General features: G+C 42.3%; 1 pseudogene; it reads left to right on the plus strand.

The window, feature by feature from the left end:
- The first annotated feature begins 17,855 nt into the window (after positions 1 to 17,855).
- LOC114223362 (nucleophosmin pseudogene) lies at positions 17,856 to 18,677 on the plus strand (annotated as a pseudogene).
- The last annotated feature ends 440 nt before the right edge of the window (positions 18,678 to 19,117 follow it).

The following is a 19,117-nucleotide window of genomic DNA, read 5'->3' on the forward strand; positions in this document are numbered from 1 at the left end:
TGATTTCGGTTCAGGTCATGACCTCAGGGTCATGATCTCAGAGTCATGACACTGAACCCCGCATTGGGTTCTGTGCTGGATGTGAAGCCTGCTTAAGATTCTCTCTCTCCCTCTCCCTCTGCCCCTCCTGCCCTGCCCCCTCTTTTAAAAAAGTGCTAAAAGAGGTTCTTTTGAGAAAAGAGAACTAATATACATCAGAAACTGAGTCTACCTAAAGAAAGGAAGAGCACTGAAGAATGAATAAATGAAGGTAAAATAAAAACTTTTATTTTCCTTCCTCTTAATTGATCTAACAGATAACAGTTTGTTCGAAGTAACAGCAACAATGTATTCAGCTGTGTATGCTTATATCATAACACCAGTAGTACAGTGTTATTTGAAAGTGGACACAGATTAGTTGTACATGTATATTGTTATGAGGGAATATATTCTAGGAAAACCACTAAAATGATTTTTTTATGGATACCTGATACGCTAAGAGAGGAGAGAAAATGGAATCAGAAAATGGTCAGTTAGAACCACAAGAGGCAGAAAAAGCGTGGAAGACAAAAATAGGAACAAAGAACAAGGGCAACAAATAAGAAACAGTAACAAATATGGTAGATACTAACCTGTCTATATCAATAATCACTCTGAATGCCCACTTATATAAAGACACATACAGATTAAAAGTAAAGGGATAGATAAAGATACACCACACTAACACTATCAGAGGAAAGCAGGAGTGGCTGCATTGATTTCAAACAGAGCCGACTTCAAAGTAAGGAAAACCATCAGAGAGATAAAGAGGGGCGTTATATAATAAATGGATCCGTTCTTCAGGAAGACATCACAATCCTTAACGTGTGTGTGACTAACAACAGAGTGTCAAAACACATGAGACAAAACTGATAGAATTGCAAGAGAAGCAGACGAATCCACTATTGCAGTTGAAGACTTCAACAACCTTCTCTCAGAAATGGACAGATCCAGCAGGCAGAAAATCAGGAAGCACACAGTTGAACTCAACAACACCATCAGTCAACTGGACATAATGGACATCCATAGACCATGTCACCCAACAACAGCTGAATACACATTCTTCTCAAGGTCACATGGAATATTCACCAACATAGACCACATTCTGGGCCATAAAGGGTTTCCCACAGTGGCTGTAGGTGTGAGAGGAATGGTTGTTGTTGTCATAGTTATCATTTTTAGTAAAGGATGTGAAAATAAACATTTAAGCCAATAATTCTGTGGAACTGCATTCTAGAACATTGGAAGATAAGCAGATTGAGACCAGAGACAAGTACAGTCTATCCTGCTACCACACATGTGACAAGTAGCTCACACACAGTTGTCAGATGAAGGAATGGTATCTGTGTAATGAGCAAATTCTATTGGCTCATTGGTGAGTTTACCTAGGCGAGGGGGACAGAACAGAAGGAACCTCCAGCAGCAAAGGGAAAAGTGCTAAGTTTGGCTGCTGCATAGGCTGGAGCCCTTTCAGCTCAATTTTAAGAAAATTTAAAGTGCCTATAGCAAGGGTTCCCCCACCCCCACCACTAGCCTTTAGCGCCCTCTGCCAGTGACAGGTGCACTTGGGGCTGCTGCTATCTGCATCATCTCTGAGCCCACAGGCCAGCAGCTGGCCTTTTATGGGTTTTACGCATTTTAATATTTCCTGAGGCCTTCTCCAGCTACCCCCACCCCTTCTCAGTCCTCTCTTAAGGTGGCCATTCTTGTTTTCATAAGGGCTGTGGTTAGAGTCTGCATAGGTTTTGAGTGGTCTGCCCCTAATCTTAATTTCTTCATACACCTGGTTATGTTTAATGCACAGTTTTGCAAAATGCATTCTTTCTGGAAATGCATACATTATTTTATAGTAGAGTCTACCACTAATTTCCAGCAAAAGGATTTTCATTACATAAACAGCACCATTGGCAAGAAAAGGCTGAGTATCAAACATTTATTTCTTAACGAAACAACTGTCAATAAGTACGAAATATCAGGTTTATGCTAAGATCAAAGCTCAGGGCTATTGCCAGAGAGAATCAGAGGAGTGTGAGTTACCAGCTCTACTCCCTAGAACCTCATGAACTGCCAGTGAAAACCTGCAGAGTCCCTATGCCGGGTAAATGAGTGATACAACCATTTTTATGCTGTGACAACTGTGTGGTACATGTAATTAGTACTCTGGGCACTCAAAGGAAAAAAAAAGATGCTCTCTGGGCTACATGGCTAGGGACATCTTCAGAGTAAAAATGCACTCTCCCAGGATCATTCATTCAACCCAATTATTTACTGAGCACCTACTATGCACCAGGCTCTGTGCCAAGGACATGGACGTGGACATGAACAAATCAAATATTGGCCACTGCACTCATGGAGCCAGCAAGGAAGGCAAACCTTAAATAAGCACAATAAATATTTAATTGCCATTTTGCTAAAGGCTCCAAAAAAAAAAAAAAAAAACCGTCAAAGTCAGGAAATTTAGAAGGATGAAAAGAGAGGTCATTCCTAGCTTAGGGATTGAGTTTCGCGGTTTTCCTGGTAACTCAACTGTCATAACAAGAGTATGTGACTCCTCTCCTCATGCCCTTTGGTCATGCAATCTCCAGGGAGCCCTTGGTCACCTCCAAGGTGGCCACCATGGCCCTCCCAACATTCTGCATCAGTTCATCCGGAGTGCTATTTACACTCTTTTATGAAGAGTCCTCCTTACCAAGGAGAGTTGAAACCATAGTCTTCCTTCTTACTATTACATTGTACATATTAATAACTAGTTGTCCTGATACCCCATCAATACATCTGCTCTTAACTGTTACACAGAGCTGTCTCTTCATTCCAAATGGCAAAAATGCTGCCTTGTACATGGGATCCCATACTTGGACCTTGAAAAGACTGGGGAATATCTACCTAGCCAGCTCTGTGCAACTTAATTAGGAAAGAGCCCTGGACATCTGGGCTGAAGAAACGCAGAGATTTACTTGAGGGGGCAGTATCCGTTCACTCACATCCATCTCTCGCCTCCTTTCCATGCAGTAACTGGGCTTTGGTGCCTCTAGAATCGAAAGAAATTTGTATAGATGGGCAGAAAAAAAAAAAAAAAAAGAAGCTTCTGGAAGACAGCTTCTCTCATTCTTTTATGAAAGCCTGAGTCATTAATGAGATTGTGGTAGGCAGTTCAGAGGGAATGGTCAGAACATTCCAAAGGCAACTGGAGAGAAGTTAATGTTTTGCAGGAAAAGAAAGGCAACAAAGAAGAAATGAGGTGGCCCTGAGCTGGCCCAAGTGGTAGAGGGACGCTGGGTTTCCATCCACAGCTGGCTTCCTTGAGTGCCTTGAGAGGCAATTAAGGGGAAGGGTACCTCAGAAATCTAACCCTTAGGCAAAATTTATCCTGCCCCAAGCATACCTCAGACTTAGCAGGAACCCTGGAAGCCAGACATGCTTGCGTCGGCGTGGACTCCAAGCATCAGAGAAACATCTGGAGCATCAGTTTCATGTAAGACCTACCCTTGCCCTGTCAGGACTTTTGCCTGATTCTGGAAGAGGTGGGGAAAGAATGCTAATAACACCTGAGGTTGAAGTTTGCACCAGCCCAGTGGAATGTGGGCCTGGAGTCAGATGTGATTTGATTTAAGGTAAGTCAAATTTTATGACAGGCATTTATTTCATGCATGCCTTTGGAGCCTACAATGTACACCCATTGTACTTCATCTTGTTTTCCACTCTTTACTTGGTACAACTAAATAATTAATTGCCTTGATAGCCTATCAATACATCTTTCTTTAATTGTTAAGTGGGTGTTAATAATTCAAAAATCTACTGGTGACCTCCCAACACTCCTGTGATTTTTGCAGGCCTCAGAGCTCTTTGAAGAAGGTCTATCACTCTGGAATCCAGAGTCAGCTAAAAGCTTTCTGGTTTTGTCCTCTCTCTAGAAGGCATCCTCCTTGCCCATAAGGTCTTGGGGTTAAATGGAAGACAAGAGTTCGAGGATTCTGAAGCTCTGATTCAATTATAGTAAATGAGGGTAAGAGAATCAGATATGTCACTGTTGAGTGCATTCACCCAGACCTCGAGGACATTTTTTTTTTCCTAAATAAGCTGGAGAACTCTGCCATGGGAGCAATCTTGCTCCTGGGATGTGGGATTGCACTAAACCCTTTTACTCAATTTAACCCCCATGTCAAGCACAACTAGGTGAGAATGAATGGGTAATGTGGTTAAATATGCTTCCAGTGGATCCGCTGGCCATTTTCTTCTCCCATCATGTCCCCCAGGGGACGCTCTGTTCTTGAGGCAGTGCGAGGCAGCGTGGTTGGAAGCTGAGCAGCGTCCCCTTCTGCTGTGAATTCTTGTTAGATTTCCCAACACGTAACTGGTCTCGGGTGGACCTCTAACCGCTTCAAGTGCAGATTCTTCTGATAGAAGTCACTCTGGCTACTGGGTCTAAATGATGCAGTTTTTTAAAGACGTCAAGTATCTGAGAACATAATCCAATAAAATCCCCCTCACAAATAAAGAAACTAAGGACAAGAATCTGGTCTAAGACCAAGCAGAATGGTGAAGGAAGAAATTGGGGCAGGAGGCAGAGCCCCAATCTGGTGCTCTTTCCCCATCACTGTCTCTTCGATGTGTCACAAATTCTACTTTACTTCTACCCTGTTCTCTGATTCTCAGAGGTTTGCTTTTTTTGCTTGAATCTAATTTTCTCTGTGGCATTTTGGGAACCCTCCAGTAACTGCGCATCAGCAGGAAGATTATTTTAAGCTGAAAAAAATCTTGCTATTCTGCAAGCTCCGAATATCATTAATTTCCATATGTTCTGAGAGTTATTAAATGTTTTTCATGTGTTTTTATCCCTGATACCACTTCCTTCTTGTGTTCTCTGTGCACAGGGACAGTATCACCTATCCAGGTAGAATGTTCTGTTGCTTTAGTGTTCTTCTGTTCTTAAATGATATTTGACATTTGGCATCTGGGTTCTCTATCTGCTGCATAAATGGCTCTGAGCCAGACACAATTTGCTGCTTTCATCAAACTATTTGTCAGCCTTTGAAGTTGGGACATGCAGTATTACTCATTTGTGATGTCACTGTGCTAGGCAGAATTTGAGAAATTAAATACTCTAAATATTCATGATGAAGAATATTTTTGGTCAAATACCAAAAGTGGCAAAAATGAGTTGTGGCAGCGACTGCTGAAATGAAATGATACCTAATTCTCAGGGTCTGTCCACAAGCTTGGTTCTCTTCTCCCAAACGATGGGAGGGCTGGTGCTCTGCATTAGGAGCAAGAGTAATCTCTCCAGTAAGACAATGCCTTGCTCTTACCAGAGTGCAAAAGATGTTAAGCGGGCCTGCAGTTTTCTCTGACAAGAATCAGAGACTTTTAGGGACAGACGTAAGCACTAAAGGGATCACCTATTCTTATTCTGAAGACCTCTGAGGGTGAGCCGAGAGAGGCAACTTCAAGAATCTCTCATTGAAATCACTACCTCAAAGATGTATCTGCATGCCCACGTTCATTGCAGCATTATTCACAATAGCCGAGACACAGAAACCACCTAAGTGCCCATCAACAGATGAACGGATGAAGAAAATGTGGTATACATACTCGAAGAAATATCATTCAGTCCTAAAAAAGAAGGAAATCTTACCATTTGCAAAAGGACGGATTTGAGGGCATTATGCTGAGTGAATTAAGTCAGACAGAGAAAGACAAATGCTGTATGATTTCACTTATACGTGGTATCTAAAAATGCCAAACTCACAGAAACAGAGTAGAGTGGGTGGTTGCCAACGGCTGAGGAGTAGGAGAAATGGGGTGATCTCAGTCAAAGGGGGCAAACTTCCAGTTATAAAATAAACAAGTTCAGTATAGTAACTGTAGTTAACAATACTGTATGATATGCTTGAAAGTTGCTGAGAGAGTGGGTCTTAAATATTTTCACCACCACCACCAAAATAAAAAAGAGAAAGGTAATTATATGAGGTGATGGAGATGTTAACTAACCTTATTGTAATAATCATGCCACAATACATAAGTGCATCAAATAAGTCATATACCTTAAATTTACACAATGTTATTTGGCAACTATATCTCTAAAAAGCTGGGGGGAGCAAAACAACAAAAAAGCAGGGGGAAGAAAGGTAAACTTCCTTTGGGGAAAAAAATAAAAGAATTCCTAATGAAGACTATACCATGAAACTAAGTAACTATGTAACCAGGGCAAGATCCCCTTGCAGGGAAAGCCTGCGGGATATAAATCACCTTGGCACAAGACAAAGTGGGCCAAGGGTCATGCTTCCTGCCAAAGAGCTCATGTCCATATTTCTGGCATGAATAAGAGGTAGCTCAGATGAAGCAAAATTGAAAAGCTAGAAAGTACCCTCACTCTGTAGGAGCCAATCACCTTTTTTCACTCTAAGAGAAAGAGACACATTAAGGATATTGCTACACCTTAAAAACTATAACCGGTGTACACCATTACAAGTGTTCCTATATAACACTGTATGTGAATTATACTTCAATAAAAAAGAGAGAAAAGTGTTCAGTAGTGAGTCTTGCCTGTATACAAGGATCCAGGTAATAAATTTCAATTAAGATTCAGTGCTTTAAGGAGAAAACTTACCTCCTGGTGAATTAGTATGTATCCTTTTCTCACCAGATAATTAAAGTTCAGTCCCTCACTACATTTTAAAATTTCAACTGCCTAGAAACCCACTACTAAAATTAGTGCTATAATAATAATAGCTATTATTAGCCTACATTTATCATTTCATATAAGTTTTTAATTTTTTTTATCCACGGTGTAAGAGCCTAATTTTCTTTTTTTTTTATTGTAAGTCATCTCAAAGATACTTTAGAAGTAGGCAGGGTCTAAATAATGAATGCATTAAAAAATAATAGTTACCATCTAGGGAAACACAGTGACCCCGGCCTGCTTCCCAGCTCTGTTGTTCACGCAGGCCACAATCAGCTTCTACACGCCGGGGCCCATGAAATAAAGTAACCTTACAAGGCTAGCTGGGTAGTTGCTGTAGGAACCCTGGCCGGCCCCAAGGGAAATGAACGAGAAGGAAGAGAGAGGGAGACACAGATTTCCACCCAAGCCCATGTAGTTGTTGAAGCAGAAAGGAACAGCCAGGGTTGGACATGAGCCACCTCATCTGCATAGAAGGACTTCAGATTCACCAATTTTAGAAACATTTAAAGAGCTGAAGTTGAAGAGTCTGGGTATATCACATGGCCCACAGTGTGGAAGATGTTCAACAGAATGATGTTCACAGATGCAGTAGGAAAAGACAGGACGTTTGCCTCTACTTCAAGTGCATTCCGATCACAGATATGATTTCTGCTTGGAATGATCTGAAATTTTTGAGCCCCAATTCTTCCCTTTATCCCTTTCCTCCCCCCCTTCTTTCCTCCCTCCCTCCCTTCCTTCCTTCCTTCCTCCCTCCTTTCCCTCTTCCCTCCCTCCCTCATTCCTTCCTTCCTTCCTCCCTCTCTCCTTCCTGCCTTCCTTCCTCCCTCTTTCCTTCCTGCCTTCCTTCCTCCCTCCCTTCTTCCTTCCTTCCCCCCCTTCTTGTCTTCCTTCCTTCCTTCCACCTTCCCTCTCTCCCTCCCTTCCTTCCCTGTCCATTCTCTCTCTTTCCTGGGACAGAGCCAAATATTAGTGGGAAGAAGCTGTGAGTGGTCTATATGAGAGCCTAGCAGTTTTGCAAAATTCCAGACAGGCTGGCCAGCTTATTATTCCAGCATCAGGCACAAAGTCAGTGCTCAATAGGGTATGTGGAATTGAATGGAGTCTTTTCCAAAAGACCATAGAGATTATTGAACCCAGACAGCAATGAAATCCACAAAACATTTGACAGTGTACCCATTCATTTGAAAATGTCAACAAAATGGAGGGAGGGAGGAGGCAAGAATAAACCTTCCATATCTAGGCCATTCAGAAGGGAGTGCTCTATAAATGTTCACTCATAAAGATGACCTTTGATTAGAAGGGTGAAAATCAAATACAGCATTAAACTCAGTTAACAAAGAGGATCTCTTTTACACGCATAGATCAAATGCATTGCCTCATGTGAATTCAGATTTGTGTATATTTCAGGTTGACCAGGATAAGGTGGCATATATGGTAGACGCAGAGAATAGTTGCATCCCTCAGGCTCAAAGTGTGAAATGCAATGACCTGTGTATGGTGTTTATGTCCCTTGAAAGACACCCTTTGAATGATTCCATCATCCTCTAAACAAGTTATCTGCCCCCAACGCCTTTGTGCTCTGTACAGTCAGTAACATAGATGCCATTACTTTTTAGGAAGAAGACTGCCTCCACTATTAGTCTCCTAAGCTACAAATGTGATTTAAAACCTCTCAACCAGCACTTTATCCATGGCAAGATGCATTGCCTATCCCCTGAGAAGTCATGAGTGCAGTCTCCCTTTAAGGGCACTTAAAGTGGACTGAAATTGAATAATCCTTGCAATTTACAAGGGCTATTTCCCTCCGGTATAGAATGAAGTTGGAGATACAGAGAGCTCAGAGAATCAGAGCAAGCCAGAGGAGATGGGGTTTGGAGAAGAGCCCACCATCATTTCCACTCCTTACAACCACCCACCTTCAAGCCACAAATGAAAGAAAAGTATCTGTGCCCACAGATAATTTGAATGATTTCTCTGAATGTGAGTCATTTAGATGAAACATATGGAAACTCACTTTGGCAAAAATGAACGAGGGGAGGTAACGGGGAGCGGGAGGAAGAAAATCATCCATTTGACTAGATTACATCAAAAGCAAGGTTTTCTCAGGATGCCTCTTCAACGTAACTTATATCCTCAATGAATTATTCCACATTTGTAAAAACAGCTTATGCTCCCTATAAAAACTTTAAAAATTGTTATGCTTCTTTTCGTTTGTATTCAAAGGAGACAGAAGGAAATCTCTAGGCCTTAAATGTGATTATGGTTCTTTAATTTGGAGTACAGAATTTTTTTCACTGGGCTGACTACTCTAATCAAATTAATGGGCATCCACCCAATCTCCACTTCCTCCACTTCTTTGGTCCACCCTGAGTTACACAAGCTACACTCCTTAAGGACTTCACCATTTGACGTATTTGTTGGACTGGAGAAAACTGTACCAACATAGAAACTACTCATGATGATGACTATTGATTGGCCCAGGTGCTGTGGCATGGATGAAGTCATTCACATCCTCAATATGACACCATCAAAATGCATGTAAGAAAGGAGTTACTTATAGACAGTACAGTGCAGGATGCTATGTCCGTAAAATTTTGTAAGTCTGGGCCATCCTTACTTTGAAGAGCACACAGTTTCAACACTGATAACGTTACAGGTCTGAGTTTGAAGCATTGTGCCAAAGCATTTGAGTGCTTATCAAGGAAGGGGTCCCTGCACATTTGACGTAGGGTGTGTGGCAAATGCTATCAGTGCCCTCCTATGTCCGTGAGACCCTACCTTCTCTTTGTGTTTTGGATGACCTCCACCAACAATTACCTGAATCTCTGGACTCAAAGAGTTCTTCCAGAGCCACAGAAGACCACTCAGCTCATGTGTGCAGGCCAGGAGTGCTGGGGAATTAGTGCATCTAAGAAATTGTCCTCAACCAATGACCAATGGCAGTTGGAGGATAAATACCTCAGCTCCCTCATCTCTCAAGTGGAATAATTCTGAGGCTTGTGTTTTCTACTATTTCTCAGAGTTTCCCTTACAATGTTATGCTCCAGTTGCTCACCTTGAGAACTAGTTTACTAATTCACTCTTTATTTACTGCCTTCCCATCCTTATATCAATTTCCATATCCCTGCCAATGTTTCCTGCACCTCCTGAAGAGACTCTTTGCACTTGAATGTCTGTCTGAGGTCAGCTTCTGGAGTGAACCCAAATGAGGACAGAGTGAGTCCATCCTTTACATGTGCTCAGGAAATGTATCAGTGACAGTGTAGAGGAAAATAGTGATCTCTTCTATGATCAAACTTGAGAGGATTCATGGATATGCAGCTGAGACAGACACTGCTGGTCAACTACCTGAAGCAATAGTTCCTCCCTCCATAGTCAATAGAAACCATTTTGGTTTGGCCAAAACAAGCTCAGAGAAGCTAAGCCCTTTCCTCAGCCCCTGAGGTTGAGTCAAGCTCAGTGTAGGTCAAGCATGACCATCCCAATCCTGTTTGCTGATGATCTTTGGGGGACGATAGCTGGTTGCGTGCCAGCTCATGAGACATAAGCAGGAATGTGCTGAGGAACTCTTTTCCTCCTATAAACAGAGAGCTGGAAAAGTAAAAGGGTTCTTCATCCTCTCTCTTCTCTTTTTTTCCTTCACCTTCCTTCCTGTTTGGAGCACCATAGAGTGATCCATGGAGTAAATGTAGTCATCTTAAACCCATGAGAGAAATGCTATTGAGCTGCTAAACCAACCTCAGAACACCTACCTCCAGACTTCATTTATGTAAGATAAATGTTAGCCAAGATTTCTGTTACCTACACCCAATTTATCCTGATTGATACAGATGCAGTTCTAGGAGCCAGCTTAATGAAATGGAATGATTTGCAGGTGACAAGACTCAAATGTAGCAGTGGAAAGAGAAAGTCCTATATATCCCGTGTATCATTTCAGAGTTCACTCAAAATTTGAAAATGAAAGAGTCTGGTGTTAATATTCCATTTCTCTCCTGGGATACTCCTCTTTCATGCAGTGTCAAACTGCTTACCACAACTCGGGATCTTCAGCCTGCTTCTGCCTCTGCCTGACCTGCTCTCCCCACAGGTCCTCATGGCACCCTCTCCTGCTTTCATCAGTCTCCGCTCAATTGTCACCCCCGCAGGGACAATCCCCTATGTAATGGTGCCACCCTGGCCCTCATCACCTCCTCTCAAGGAAAGGATGGATGGGGAAGAATGAGATTTGCTCCACGAAGCAAGAAGGTTATTACCATCCTTATAATTGGCGCATTAAAGTTTATGATATGGTCCAGAGTGACCACATTATTAAAAGCTAATGCTATGGATTCATGCACCATCAAAGAGGCTGGCTGGCTGATACAAGGTCAGGAAGCCCATTCTCTGCCATTTTCAAGCATGACTACACAGAATTTGGGGGTCCTTATTCTAAAGCCCCTTTAGTTACCTACCTACAATAATCCAGTAGTTAATATTACTAAAATTATTATTAATATCATCTTTTTGGCTGATCAAATTTCTTGGCCAAAGCTTTTCTGATTTCCTTTTGTTTTGAGGAGATGGAAAAAAATGGGATTAATGCCTTAATTGCCATATTTTAAAACTGTCATCAAGTCACCTTTTCACCTCAAGAGGAAGAGGAGAAGGAAGAACAGCTCTGGGCCAGTATATCTAACTCTCTCCTAGAAATCTCTACCTGGATGACACAGCACTAGCATGACTGTGGTAGACATATGCTAGTTCTAAAAGCTGTTCACATGCCCCTGTTCCTTAACTTTCCTCTACCTGTAGAGGCCAGAAAGCCAAAACACTGTATTTCCAAATCTCCATTTAGCTAAGGGTGGCCACAAACCATAATTTGGGCCAATATGATATAGGCCAAATTCCTAGGTAAAGATCCCTTGCCAAATAAAAAGGAAAATCTTTGCTAGGATAAACCCCTTCACCTTATGGGCCTCCACGCAATTTTCTACTTGGAATGCAGGGGCAAGGGCAGGGTCACAGCAGCCATCTTGAACCATAAAGAAGTAAGCAAAAGGCAAAAGGCCTACCTGCCAAGGTAGGTAGTAGACCAGCAAGCCGAAAAGAGCCTTCCCATCCCTGAATCATTGAGCTGCCTCACAAGGCTTAGACTGCATAGCTCGGACCTCCCAGTCTTGTGACTCACACACACCCCTACCTGTTTCAGCCACTCCAAGAGGGCTTTCTGTTCCATGCAGCTGATCATTAATAAAAGACAGACTGACCTCAATGAAATCCTCTCCCACCTGGCCCTTCTTCCAGTGTCCTTATCACAGTAAATGACGTGGCCATCCTTCTGAGCATATAGGCCAAAAATCTATGTGTTATCCTTGACACTGTTCCCACCCTCAGGCCTATATCCAATCCATCACTGTCTGCATGTCCCACCCCTAGTCACCATCTTAACTGCTAGTTCCAGATACCACTGTCCCTCCTCAGAATGACTGTGACAGCCTCCTTATCTCTCCGTCCATGTGAAGTTCTCACTGTAGCGTTTCCTTTTCAGAACACAAACCTAATCATTCACACACACACACACACACACACACACTCCTGCTTAAAAGCCTTCAATGGCTCACCATATGTCCTGTGATTGTGATATAAATATTTAACATGGCCTAAAAGGCCCTTTGGGGTTTATACCCAGCCCATCTCTCCAGCCCTAGGCTGTGCCAGCCTTCCTCCAAGTTTCAGCCTCCTGACCTTCATTTCTACACCCTGCCTCCACAAGATCTTTGCATAGACTCTTTCCTCTGGATGGAAAACTCTTTTTTGCCTCTACTCTTTGCTATTTGACTCTTGGAAAATTCTTCTTCATTCAGAACACAGTCCTGGCTTCTCAACCTCAGAGAACTCTTTCCTGACCCAGCTCAGGAGTTAAAGATCCTTTGTTTAGCACTGCCACTGACCACCTTCCCTTTTGTAGACTCTCTAGTTGTAATTATGCATCCTTAGTGGGATTAGTTGTTTAATGGTAAGTCCTTGAGAACAGGATCTCTGTCTGATTTTCCATTTTATCTTTGCATGGCAATCACATCAAGCCTCACATGATGCCTAGCACAAAGTAGGTACTCAATAAAAACTTGTTGAACAAGGGTTGAATGGAAGAAAGCCATATAGCCCATTCAGTCAGCCATCCCCTAAATAACTGATGATTACCATTAGAGTATCTAAACAAAAATGTAACTAAAAAATATGATTGAGATAATACCAAAAAGATACTTGACTGGGCCATAAATATTTGAAGAATCACCAAATTCTGCCATCTCACTAGTGGTATCTATATCAGGCCCCACCTTGTCTGATACATGGATGGACTAGGTTAGGGAGTGGTGGGGAGTGGACACATGCTCTGGGCAGCTGAGGCCACACTATGATAATAGTGGGCCTGACAAGGCCCTAATCCAGATTCACAGGTTGTGTTGCAAATATGTTCTAATTGCAGAGAGAGGCTGTGAGAGAGGCCTTTCTCCTTTACCCCAAATAACTGTCCATCTGAAGCATCCCTAAACATGGGGTGTGGATCTCAAACCACTGACTAGGAGGCTGCATGGGAACTTGCCCTCTCAGTCCAGAACACCCCTCACCAGATGACTTTAAAAATGGTAAATGGGAAAATTGAAAAGAGGGGAAAAAATTGACAAGAAAGGTGAGAAATTATCTTGGTCTAGAGGGTCTCAGAAAAGATCAAGTTTTTCCTCAAGCAGGAGGTGCTCTTCCTTCCTTACTGGTTTTCTCAGTCATTGGATCACCAAGATGTGTATGTTCCCACTTCACATCTAATTCATGTGACACAACCAAAGGAAGCATGGAGTGGGGAGACAGGCTGTGTTTTGTGGGAGTGAGAGAATAAACAGGTGCCTGGAATCTTGGCAAGACCTTTATGTCATGACCCTATCAGGGTGGTCAGAAAGGAATGTGAAAAACAGGATGAATGGCATGGCATGTAACATCTTCCTCCATCTCCTCCCAAATCCACCAAACTCAATTTTATTCTATTCCTTGTAGGGACAAAATTTTAGGGGTCAGAAGCCATGGATTTAAGCCTCAAATCTGCCACAGATGAGCTTTGCCATGAAGCTTTAATCTCTCTGATTCACATTTTTTCCACTGGCAAATAGTAGGTGGAACCCAACTGGTAAATAAAGATGGAACCCAACATAGAATTGTGCCCAGAATCAATGATATCATGTATGTGAAAGCCATTTATGCACTGCAAAGCTTATATCCTCACTAGCTAATTCAATTGGACTTCTCATTCCCCAAACGCTCTTTACTGTATTTTTTCAAGTTATTTTATTTGTCCATAATTAAAATCAAGTTGATTATAAATGTAATAGAGTAGGTATGAATACTGAAAATTTTTGGATAAAAAATTGCTTATTCAGCTTATTGTGATTCTTTTTAGCTCCCCTCTTTACTGTACTTAGACAGCCTAGACGTATGTGTTTATTCACCTCTAATGAAGGAAGATAATTCTCCCAAGGGCCACACCTTGAACCTGGGCCAGCTTTTCCGAAACTCCATACCTTCTGTGTTGGCTCCCTCCCTCTTTCATAGGACACTCCCTCAAGCTCCTTGTAGAACTGTTCTTCCCTGACCCTATTCAGTGGTATCGTGTGGAACAAGAAGGCGTCAGGTAACCCCCAGAAGTAAATTGTAGTTTCTACTCACAGGCACTAGCTATTCATGATACAACCTCCAGGAGCTTTCATACAAAGCTAACTGTGGCTGGAAGAGGTGCATTAGTGGCTTTCTTGGAGCAGGGGATTCAGGGCATCTTGTGTGCAAATCTGTGGTTGAGGATCCCAATTCCATGGAAAGATGTGGCTCCGGCAGTTGTCACACGACACTCCATGTGGAGACAGACCCCAATCCTCACCACCAACAACCAGGGAACTCACGGACAGTGTTGAAAGGGCCCACATTTTCCCACAAGGTGGAAAAAAAAAACAAACACCTGTGTGGGGCCCTGATCTACAGTGATGAGGGTGTGCATGCAAGTGTGAACACAGGGGCACACACGCATGTGCATATATGTGTGTGATGTATTAGAATGTTTGCAGTTGGTCAAGCAATTTTATTGGCATTAGCTATCTTTTTGCAAAGTGTTCAACTTTCCACTTTGGAGAAAAGACGGTACCAAGATTAATTCTTGGAGAGCCCCAGTGAAGAAACGGTGAGGGGACAATGGAGATGCAGATAGTGTTTTGATAACCCAACTGCCACAAGTCACATATGCTGATGCCCAGAAATCTCACGATTTGATCATCTGTATTGATTAAGAAGGCTCCTAATTCAGAGGTGTGGAGGTGGGAGGATCTTTCCTAACCTGGCAATGTCCCAACCCAAAATTAACTTTGCGTTTGAGGTTGAGAGATCAAACAATATCTTCCTGCTGGCTAGCATCACTCTCTTGGAAAAGGATCCCAGATCAAGGAGTCAGCAGGGTCGGTGTCCAGTGAGGGCTCTCTCCTTAGGTTTGCACTCAGCCACCTTCTCAGACGACTTTTCCTCTGTTCATGCATGTGGAAAGAGAGAGACCTCTCCCCCCTCTTGTTATAAGGCCCCCAAACCTATCAGATTAGGACCCAACCTTAAGACCTCATTTAACCCTAATTATCTCTTAAGAGCCCTGTATTCAAATACAATCACATCAGGGGCTAGGACTTCATTGTATGCGTTTTGGGGAGACACAATTCAGTCCATAGCACTTGGCATCCTACTACTCAAGAATCTGAGTTTATAATCCTTGAACTTCAACTAGGCATTTGAAGAACATCAAATTGTATTAAGAATATCATTTATTGTTTCCAATACAGCCAGAGCAGGAAAATTGCTACAATATTTATCCTGTAACAGGCAAAGTATTCACTTCACTCGACCCACCCAATCCCAATTTACTATGTCTAAGTAAAGTGAATTCCGAGCATCCACTTTGTGTGAATAAGGGAAACAAATAATTCATTATACCATTTCTTAATTTTAATAACGTCTAGATATAATATAGCAAGACTGATGTACTATATACTTCTTTAAGTGGGACTCAACCCACATTGTTTTCACCAGTCACTAGGCAGCCAATTAAATACCAACCAGCCACTGAACTGTCTGCTAGCACAGAGGCCAGGCAACCTCATTACTGATAAGGTTAATTTAATCAGTTACCTTCGCTAAGTGCCCGTGAGTCACTCCCAAATTTAAAACACAAATAAAAAACATGAGTGGAAGCATTTCCTAGGTGGGGGGAATTCCTCATACCTCTCTCTGCCCACCCATCTCCCCTCACCTGGGTCACCTGCCTGCCAAACACCCCTATCTACTGATAACCAGAATTTTTTCTTTACAAGACATAAGCGTAGGGACCTCAAACCCAGGAACAACAAGATGTGCCCCCTTTTGTCTATTAGCAAATCTGGTATAGCTGCACGTGTTTGTGTGTGATAGGAAGGGTCCTCTGAGTCTACAACTGGAATGTGTTCTCAGTTGGAGGTTCTGCGAAAGAAAGAAAAAGGAAAGGGAAAGTTTAACTCTAAACTAGGAAACAATCTGTTCTGCAGCTGGTGGCATTCAGAGTCGGGCAACACGGAAGAAGTGCTATTTGTGTGCACAGGTGTCTAGGACTCTGCAATCTGCCCAGCTGGGAGCGCTGGGAATGGAGGCTAAACCACCGGGTCTCCACCTTCCTCTTCTTTATCCTTCCCAGGAGCTCCTCACAAACTATGGACTCTCTGACCAATGACTGAAATATACATATTATTCTCAGAGGTCCCAAGGAAAACACAACATTACCATAATTTTAAGTCTCTGAGAAGCTCCAAACCTGAAATTTGAATGTGCCAGCCAGCATTACACCAATGGCCATCTTACTTCTTCCAGGCCAGGATGGTCAAGGCCTACACCCTGACTTTCATGCAATTAAACGGTGATGCTCATAGTGAGGCTCAGGTCCAGGTGTGGATGTAACAGGGAGGAATTTAGCATGTCTGACTCCATACTGCTTCTATTGCCCTTACCGCTGTGACCTATAGCTTAGAAACTTCTCTTTAGCCCTGCATGTAGGCATGTTAATCATCGAAGGAAACTTGCTTAAAGCCAAGATTTGCAAAAACCACTCTACCCAAAACCCACATCACCTGAGGAGGTAAGTAAGTATATACAGAAACAGCAATGCTATGTTTAAGATTTACAGAATGGCATGACCGGATTTCTGTACTCCAAGATCAACTAATTGAGGACAAAAATGCTTCAAAAACCTACCTTAGACCATTGCGGGCACCTGAATGTCTACAGACATCAGGCACCTCTTGACTCCAGCTCCTTCCCACTTCCCCCTCTTCCTAAAACATAAAAGCAGCTCAAAATTCATGCTGAGGAGAGATGGTTCTTTAGGACAACAGTCCATCATCTGTTTGCTGACTTTCCACAAAAGTCACTTTCCTACCCCAACATCTTGTCCCTCGACTCACTGGCCTTTCATGTGGCCAAGGGAATGAGCTCAGGCTAGGTTACATGTATAACGATATTTAGCAATATAGACATGATGCATGCAAATGCATTCACAACAGAAAAGTGACAGTAGTGGTCAATAACCATCCTCCTGGCTGCTTTACAAACTGAAATATTTTGAAGTTGTATCCTGAGATGAGACCTTTCATCAAAATAAACTGCAGATTTAAAATAAAGTAAAATAAATTGCAGGATTAAGATCAAGTGATAAAGGACTAAAAGAAAATATGGACAAATATTATATGACCTCAGGATGGGGGTGGCTTCTCTAAGTATGATACCAATGACAGAAATCACAATGGTAACAGAGGCGACTGCCTCCAAAATAAAAGCAATCAAACAAACAAACAAAAACAGGAACTGCAACAAGTCACTAGTCACTATCGTAACAGTATGCCAACAAAATTGAAAGCCAACAACCAATGAAGAAAAACATGTTGATAACACAGAAAACAGACAAAGTACGCTTAATGCACACAAAGTAACAAAAAGTCAGTAAGAACCCTGGTATAATTCTGTTGTGCACCACTGTTCTCTTGAGCAGCAGTAGCTTACCTCCTCTGCCTGACTTCTCTCCCACCTCCGTGCACACCACCACCCCACTGATGATGTGATGGGGACGGACATGAGCCCGCTGAGGCCCCAGAACTATCGTGTTGGTTGTAAATTAAGACTGACACAGATGATTATTTTAAGGCGGATAACGAATAAAATAAGTACCAGTTATCTCGAAGAACAGGTTAAGGGCTAGTGCAAAGGATGAGCTGCACGTTGTTGGAGCAGAGACAAGGAATTAGGAGGGTAGTCCAATAACATTAGCAACTTTGAAAAGGTCTGTACAGGCAATGAACTCCCTTGGGCTTTGAAATAACAACCCCTGGGGCTTGTGGTTGAGGGGTGGTTTGGGGCTCATCCATATTAATGAATGGCACTTAGTGCCGGAGAAAGACACAGAATCGGATGATGAAGAGAAGTGAAATTCCTAAGTATATCTGGAGAGCAAGCAGCCCTTGGAAGTTCTACACAAAAAAGTCCAACTTGCTGCTGAAGAAGAAGGAAGAGGAGGTAGAGAAGGAGGAGCAGGAGGAATAGAGGAGAAAACACTCCCATAAAGAAATCCATATGAGATACTCCAGCCACAAATGCACAAAAATCAAACCAGAATGAAAAAGATTCAAAACCATGAACACCAAGATCAAAAGGTCAAGAATCCTCAAAAGAAAGAAAGAATGAAAGAAAGCAGAGAAAAACTCCTAAAACATCAAATGGACCTAGCTCTGTAGAAGACATTCAAGCAAAAATGCAAGCAAGTATAGAGAAAGGTGATTGTCTTTCCGAAGAGAAAGCCAAGCTCATCAATCCTAGGAAGCACAGCTCCCGGAGGACTGACCCACAGGTTATTCAAGATCTCTGGAGTGGAGGAAGTCTCCTAAAGGAAACAGCTTAAACGGCTTATTAAAATTTTCCATCTCATTTTATTTCTGTAACAGTTGATCTCTGGCTGTCCTTTTTATAATGCAGAGTGAGAACTTTCCTTACCGTGTCTGATAAATGTGGTCCAGGCTGCACAGCCAATAATGTGTTGTCCCAAAATGCCTGTTTAGTCTTTAAAGGCAGAACTCCACCTTTTGCTTGGGTTTAAATATGTATGGAAGGCTTCAACAGAACAAAGTAGTCGTGGTGATCAAATGGAAATGGTGGAGAGACAAAAATACATGTGTGAAATAAACTTAGTTTTTTAATAAATTTTAAAAATCAATGAGAAAAAGATGAGCACCTCAATAGAAAAAATAATAGTTGGGGGTGCCTTGGTGGCACAGTTGATAATGTGCCCAACTCTTGGTTTCAGCTCAGGTCATGATCTCAGGGTTGTGGGATCGAGCCCCA

Source organism: Eumetopias jubatus, unplaced genomic scaffold (genome assembly GCF_037043125.1).
Source record: "Eumetopias jubatus isolate StellerSeaLion01/CBP00866 unplaced genomic scaffold, mEumJub1_p1.0 scaffold_15, whole genome shotgun sequence".
Classification (NCBI taxonomy): domain Eukaryota; kingdom Metazoa; phylum Chordata; class Mammalia; order Carnivora; family Otariidae; genus Eumetopias; species Eumetopias jubatus.